An 8259-nucleotide genomic window follows, 5' to 3' on the forward strand; every position below is an offset into this window, starting at 1 on the left:
AGTGATAAGGGGCGGCCATTTCTTCAGCCTCCTTATTCATGTCCCAGATGTACGCTTGGAACATTGCTTCTTCTTCTTCTACTGAAATAGGTACCTCAGCTTCGGGTAAGATTTCAGATTGTCTGGGACCGGTGTGCAGTTCATCTTCTCCTTGCACCGGAGAATCTTCAATTATAATTTCTTTTCCTTTAAAAACCTGAGATGGACCTTCAGGTGTGATAAATGGATTGGTCGGCCCACCTTGGGCCAGTTGAGAGTTTGATCCGGTTGGAACAGATTTGTCCCCAAAAGAACCGGATGGTTCCTTTTCTTCATTGTTTCTCTCCTGAGCCGGAGGGTGATGTTTTCGGAGTTGGCCGTTTCTTCGACCGAGTGAATTTTAGTTTGACCGGTTGCTCCAACCTGATCAGTGTTCTGGAAAAGACTTGTTACATCGTCTGCAGTCTCGTGTGTAACATTTTGGACTACGTCCTCTATTACCTCTGAGGTTCTTAGTCCGACATCGGCGATTATATCGTTAAGGTTTTTGGTTGGAGATTTAGAGTTTTGGGAGTGAATACTAACCTCCTTAGCCGGATTCTTCTTTGATTTGGACAGAGTGTCTTGGCTCCCCGAGGATTCGGCTTGCCTTGATGAAGGTGGTTCGACCAAGTTTGGATGGACTGTGTTAAGCGGAATTGGCTGAAGTAGCTGTTCAGTCGGTTTGGGTGATTGTTCCGAGGATAGAGTTTTCTCGGAATCTTCCGGTTTCTTGCAGCTTTTCTTCGCTGATTTCTTTACCCTTCCCTTTTTCTGAGGGACCTCGGTTTGTTTAGCCTTTCCCTTTGGATCGGCTTCTTTGGAGTTCTCACCGACCGGTGCAGCCGGTCCTGCTTCCTTTGCTGATTTGGCCCTTGTAGCTTTCGGCTTGTCCGTCTTAACAGTTTTCTTGCTCATGTGTTCAGAAGTCAGAATGTTGCCGGAGGAAAGTGGTTCACCTTCACCGATTTCGACGTGAAGAAACCGCAGAATCTTTCCAATCTGCATGGCGTATGCTTGAACCCGACCGTTCATTTTGACCACCATTTCGCAGAACTGTTCGAACAATACACTTCCCCAGTCAATCTTGTCGCTGCGGACAATTGCCATCAACATTTGCAGCTTCAGCTTTGTCAAGTTAAGGAAGTTTCCTCCCTTACCCTGAAGAGATTTAGATATGATATCCACTAGCCATCTGAACTCTGGCTTGAGTTTGTTCTTCCGGCTGGAGTGAGACACCAGATCCGTGTCATCACTTGAAATGGCTTGCCGGACAGCATTAGATTCCGCATCTAATAAGCTTGTTTTGAAGTCTTTCCTGGTATATGGCAAACCGAGAGCTTCCGAGAAGATTTCTTCCGTTATGTTGATTACCTTACCGCACACGGTGGCGGAGACTGTTCTCTTCGTCAGGGCCGCCGTACTTAGAAACTCTTCAACTTCTGACGGATGCACGAAGAACGGACCAGAAAGATAAGTCTCTAGTCCAGAATCCCTTACGGATTGGAGCACTGCCTTGTGTTCTTTTGCGGCGTGTTCTTCGATGTCGTTGAAATCGACCTGCAAGATATATTTGAAGAGTGCTTTATCTGATTCCATGGTGAAATAGTGTAACGTAGAAGATGAAGATCTTGAGAGGATTAGAATGCAGAGAGTTGTGTGAATTTTTAGAGAGAGAAAGCGTGAGTAAATAATGAACTGTTTCTGTCTTATATAGGGAGCGGTTTTGAGCGGTTAGGAATTTGAAACGTCACTTCATTCTTCGTTTTGGCGCCAATTTTCCCTCCAAAAGTTACTGCAGTAACTTTAGGCGGTAATTGCGGAGTTTAATTATGGACGGTAAGATTGTGGGCGGTAAACCGTGAGCGGTAAATTTTGAATTTTCAGATATGTCTTGAGATTTATTTTCTTAACCGAAAATTTTGTTAACTAGAAGCTTTGGTTAACCGGAAGTTTTTATTAAGATCAAAGCCGGAAGTAAATTTGTGTGAAAAATCGGAGAGTTAAAGATATGAGATTCTTATATTAAGCCTAAAAAGGAATTTAAGTGATTATCTGGTCGTACAACAAAATGACCAGAAAACCGGAAGATACATAGATTCAAAGAAAATCAAGCCACTCTCCCTCGATCATTCTGTCAACCCATTCATCCACGGTGTTGTCAGTCCGTTCCTCAATCCTCGTTATCCATTTATCCAGCATGGGTCGAGTCATGGTGTTGGCCGGTCCGACAGGAACACCGGGTCCATGGTTGGGAAGATGAACTCGTAGGTATCTGCTGATCTGGGAAGCAAAGCCGATTCTTCCCCTTGGAGCTGAAACGAGTTTCTTCAAATTATTGAAGAGATATGAGGCCCAGTTTATGGGCGATTGTCTGACGATTGCGATCATGAGGTCGAAGGCCTCCTAGTTGTAGTTCTGGTTGGGGTCATTCGGCCCATGATTGACCGCTGGACCAAGTCATGAAAGACATGGTATTGGGGTGCGAGTTCATCCTTCTCGGCCCAATTATCAACCGGATGAACAGAGCCAGAGAAGATGAAAGCATAGTGTTCTTTGGCTGGAAAATGAGGTGTTGGGAAATCCGAAAATCCTTCGGATGGAAGTTGGAAAAAGTAAGCAAAATGCTCCTCGGTGAGCCGATGGAATGATCCGTCAATGATGGTCCTGATGCTGCCATCATCAAGTATGTGCCCATTGTTGAAAAATTCAAACACCTCCTCATCGAGGATGGTGTTTGAACCCTCAAGAAAGTGTTGCATCCCGGATTCTACGATTGGTGAAAATATGGTTTCTTCAAACCTAATGTTCAACACTTCATAGAAGTCGACGATAATGGTGTTTCGCATTTCAGCATTCATTTTTCAAGAGAGGATTTGAACAAAGGATGAATAAGGTTTGAGGATTCAAGCTTAGAGAGAGAAGGTAATTTCTGAAGTTTGATTTGCTAAAGGAGGATGAAGTCCCCTTTTATAATGTAGGCGATTGGTTTGCATTTAATGAGAATATTTGAAAAATCAGACCGTTTATGTATGGTCATAAATGCTTATTAATTTTCAAGGGAATAATCTGTTTGTAGATTGTCTAGTCTATTCAGATTAGGCATGCTTCTTGGAAAGCGGACATTTCAGTTTTCAAGACTGATTTGATATTGTTTGATGTAGCGCATTTAATGTCTATTATTTTCTCAAGATTTCTTAGGTTTTGACCGAAGAGGAAAGAAAATATTTTCATTAAAGAGAAGTACCAAACAGGTAGTACAACAAAATTACCGGTTTGATAATTGAGAAATGAGGAAAAGATTAGACATTAGATGATCCGGCAGCTTGATTCTTCTTAGCTCTTGCTGCTTCCCACCGGTCGATTAGCTCCTGAATTCTCTCCTTTGTGAGCACATGCTTCGGGTGGAGAGTGACGAAGGGGCTAGAATGGATGTCCAGACTTTCACAAAAACCGCTTAGCTGAGGAGCGTAGCCGGTTTTGTTTGAAATAATCATCTTCTTTAGATTGCTGAAGATGATCTAGGACCAATTTACCGATGTCCCGACCGTGATGGCAATCATCATTTCGAAAATTCTCTGGATATAGTAGTATCTCTTCTCTCTACCCAGAACAGACTTTCCCAGCATCTCACACAGAATCTGGTACTTGTGAGAAAGTTGCACGATGATGTCTCGGTGCACTTCTTTTGCCGTTTCGAAGAACTCATCGACTACCAAGTAGTCGATGATTAATTTGTTCTCCAAGAACCTTCTTAGCCCGCTTCTTTCAACGGCTAAGTACATTTCTTTGATGTCGTGGTCTTCGTATTGATATATATAGTTGAAATCAGCCAGCAAGATTTTCTTGGCGAGTGGATCAGTGTTCATGTTCTTGTGATAAGTTTAGTTCAAGAGATTTTGTGAATAGTGAATTTATGAAATGTTGTGAAGGATGATGGGTTGTTTATATAGCCAGGAGTTCGGTTAGGTTAGTAGGTTAAGCATGCTTAGTGATGTCATTGGTTAATTAATAGGGTTTAACTTGTTGAAGTGTATAATGTTTATTTCCAATGCAAAATTAATCATTACTAAAGATTTTCATGATGACAATAAATCTATTGACAATATGTTAGTTTCCCCCTCTTGATGATGGACACGTGTTGTCATCTCGATTGAGATATACTATTTTATTAATTATAGGCTTCATTTCTCAAGGTGTGCATGAAAACGCGGTTAGCCGTCCCAAGTTAACTAGAAAAGTTCAGTTTATCGAAACCATGATGCATTTTTACTAATTGGTTTTCCGTGACCGGTTTAGTTGGATATCTTATTCCGGTGTGAAGAGATATTGAATCACATCAACATTTGTTCAGCTTTGGATTAATCTTATCCGTTTTACTAAGTCATTTGAACCGCTTAGTATGTATACATGTGGTTTGATATTATGAAGTTATCAGGCATAACCGGAGACTTCCTCCCGGTTGGCATCCTTGAATGTTTAATGTCCTATGGGATACGGTTTGAGAAGCGAGAGCTTCTCCCTGAATGCATACCCCGGTTTTTCATGATAATATATGTTGACAGCATGCATGGATGATTATGGTATAAGTTGCTTGCTATCAGTAAGTCCTAAAATATTTCTGAAATGAGAGAACTTAGCTTCCTATAGCGGTTTGGTGAAGATGTCATCCACTTGTTGCTCAGTTGATACGTATTCCAGCCGGATGTGCTTTAGTTGAACATGCTCCCGGATAAAATGATGTCTTATGTCAATGTGTTTCATTCTTGAGTGCAACACCGGATTGTATGTGATCGCTATTGTACTGGTGTTGTCACAGAATATTGGCGATTCTTCAGCTATTACACAAAAGTCTCTTAGTTGCTGTTGGATCTAGAGGAGTTGTGTACAACAGCTTCCGGCTGCTAAATACTCTGCCTCTACGGTTGATGTTGCAACTGAAGTTTTCTTCTTGTTGTTCCATGAGACAAGCCGGTCTCCCAGAAATTGGCAAGTCCCACTTGTACTCTTTCTATCGATTTTGTAGCCTGCGTAGTCTGCATCTGAGTAACTTATGAGATTCAAGGTTGAATCTTTTGGGTACCAAAGTCCCAATCCTTGAGTCCCTTTCAGATACTTTAAGATCCTTTTAGCCGCGGTATAGTGTGATTGCTTTGGATTGGCTTGACATCTCCCGCATACTCCGACCGCAAATAAGATGTCCGGTCGGTTGGCTGTTAGGTAAAGCAAAGATCCAATCATTCCTCGATATGCCGTGATGTCGACGGCTTGACCATCCTCATCTTTGTCTAGCTTTACGGAATGGCTCATTGGTGTAGCCGCCTCAGCACATGTGTCCATTCCAAATTTCTTCAACAATTCGGCTGTGTACTTTGGCTGGCTTATGAATGTTCCGGTTTCAATCTGCTTAACCTGAAGCCCTAGGAAGAAACTCATTTCTCCCATCATACTCATTTGAAATTTGTCAGTCATCATTTTTGAGAATTTATCACTTAACTTTGAATCGGTCGATCCGAAAATAATATCATCAACATAGATTTGAACGAGTAATATGTGTTCATTTTTCTCAAATTTGAAATTTTTTTTATCGACTGAAACTATTGTAAATTTGTGATCAAATAAGAATTGCGTTAATGTATCATACCAAGCTCTTGGAGCCTGTTTCAAACCGTAAAGAGCTTTGTTTAGCCGGTAAACATGGTTTTCATATTCTGAATTTTTGAAACCTGGATATTGATTAACATACACCTCTTCATTACTTTACCGTTTAGAAAAAAACGCTTTTAACATCCATTTGAAAACTTTGAAATTTTTGAAGGCTGCAAATGCTAGAAATATTCTAATGGCCTCAAGTCTGGCTACAGGAGCAAATGATTCTTCAAAATCAATGTCTTCTTCATGTTTATAGCCTTGAGCCACTAACCGGGCCTTGTTCCTCGTAACTAAACCGTCTTCATTGAGTTTATTTCTGAATACCCATCGTGTTCCTATAACCGATTTGTTTTTCGGTCTAAGGACTAGGTACCAGACTTTATTTCTCTCAAACTCGTTTAGTTCCTCTTGCATTGCCAGGATCCAGTCGGGATCTGACAACGCTTCATCCACCTTTTTCGGCTCCATTTGTGATATGAAAGCTGAGTTTTCATAGTGTTCCAAATTTTGTTGCCTAGTTCGGACGGGTGAGGATATGTTACCTATTACTAGTTCAAGAGGATGATTTTTGTTCCTTCTGAGGTTTATCCGAGACGTGTCTTCCAAGCGTTCAGTTGGCTGATCAAGGTTAGACTAATTGGTAGGCTGATCAGAGTCAGACCGACCGATTTCTTCAGTTGAAACTGAAGAGTCAACTTTCTGCGGTAAAGCAGCTTGATCAGGCTGAGGTTCAGCATCAACCGCTTGATCATTAACAAATCGTCTATAGATCGGAACCTCATCTTCATCATCAGAATAGATATTGAAATTTTCCATTTTGTTGTGAAGGTCGAAGGGTAATGCAGTATTTCGTTCAACCGATTCATCAAAAAAAACGTGAGATGTTTCTTCAACTGTTAAAGTTCTAGTATTATAGATTCTATATGCTTTGCTTACAGCTGAATATCCCAACATTATTCTTTCATCGGATATAGCATCAAAAGCGGTCAAATAATTTTTGCCGTTGTTATGAACAAAACATTTACTACCGAAAATTCTAAAATACCGTATGTTTGGAATTCTATCATAGTATATCTCAAAAGGAGTTTTAAAAAATCGTTTAGTTACTAGAGACCGGTTTTGAGTATAAAATGCGGTATTGATAGTCTCGGCCCAAAATTTTTGAGCAATACCCGAATCGGCTATCATTGACCTTGCAGCTTCCTTGAGAGTTCGGTTTCTTCTCTCAGCCAGGCCGTTTTTTTGAGGAGTTCTGGCACTAGACAACTCGTGTCTAATACCAGAATCATCAAGAAAAGTAGTTAAGCTGCTGTTTGTATATTCGGTTCCTCTATCACTTCTGATTTTGTTTACCCAAATAGATTTTTCATTTTGTATTCTCAAAATCAGTTTAATCAGGTTTGGTGTTGCTTGATTTTTAGAAGCTAAAAATATTACCCAAGTAAATTTAGAATAATCATCAACAACTACCATAGTATATTGCATGCCTCCTAGGCTTGTTACTCTAACCGGACCAAACAAATCCATATGCAGGAGTTCTAAACATCGTTCGGATTGATGATTTCCTTTACTTTTGAAAGAAGACTTTAATTGTTTACCCATTTGACATGCGGCACATACTTTATCTTTTGAAAACTTGACATTTGGAAAACCGTAAACTAATTCCTTAGAACATATGAAGTTTATTGTTTTGAAGTTCAAATGGTTTAGCCGTTTGTGCTAGAGCCAGTTTGGGTCATTTTCAGCTATCATGCATACAGGATTTTGAAACTTAGTTTTCCAATCAACTTTGTAGATGTTTCCCATTCGATTTCCGGTTAGTAAAATATCATTTTGATGATCTTTAACTAAGCATGCATTTTTGTGAAACTCAACTTTATATCCTACATCGCACATTTGACTAATTCTTAACAGGTTGAAATGCAAGTTTTCCACCAATAATACATTATTTATAGACAGGTTACCATGTACAATCTTACCCTTGCCCACAGTTCTATCTTTTGAGTTGTCTACAATTGTGATGAATGCTCCGGTTTCATAAGTGATATCTGCTAGTAGTCCGCTGTTATCGGTCATGTGTCTTGAACATCCACTGTCCAAATACCATTCCGAGTTCCTTAGCCAGTTGCTTCTCCTAACCTGCAAAAAAGAAATATTTACACCTTTTTGGTACCCACATTCAGTTGGGTCCGTGGTTGATTAGTCCCTTTGGGATCCAGACTTGGATAAGTCGGATCACTTTCCCGGTAATGGTTCTTATGGTATTTGGCTTAACTTCTTGCTCTTTGCTCAAAAATGCCTTATATCGTGGTGATAAATAGTTTTGATTTTGAGGTGCATTTGTTTTGTTTCGTTTATCTTCTGACCGGTTGGTTTTCCTTCTCTCAGGATGAAGCCATTTTTCCGATTCGGTTGGACTTACATATTTTAGTTCCGGTTCTATGACAGTTTCTGCCTCATTGTTGGTTGAAGAGCTCTTGACAAATCTTACGAAAGGAAGATTGTCTTTTGTGAGTTTCATCCCGTTAGAGTGATTTGATTTATTTGATTTGTTTTGTTTATATCCAATACCAAATTTACATTTAGGGT

This window comes from Impatiens glandulifera, chromosome 5 (assembly GCF_907164915.1).
Source record: "Impatiens glandulifera chromosome 5, dImpGla2.1, whole genome shotgun sequence".
Lineage (NCBI taxonomy): Eukaryota > Viridiplantae > Streptophyta > Magnoliopsida > Ericales > Balsaminaceae > Impatiens > Impatiens glandulifera.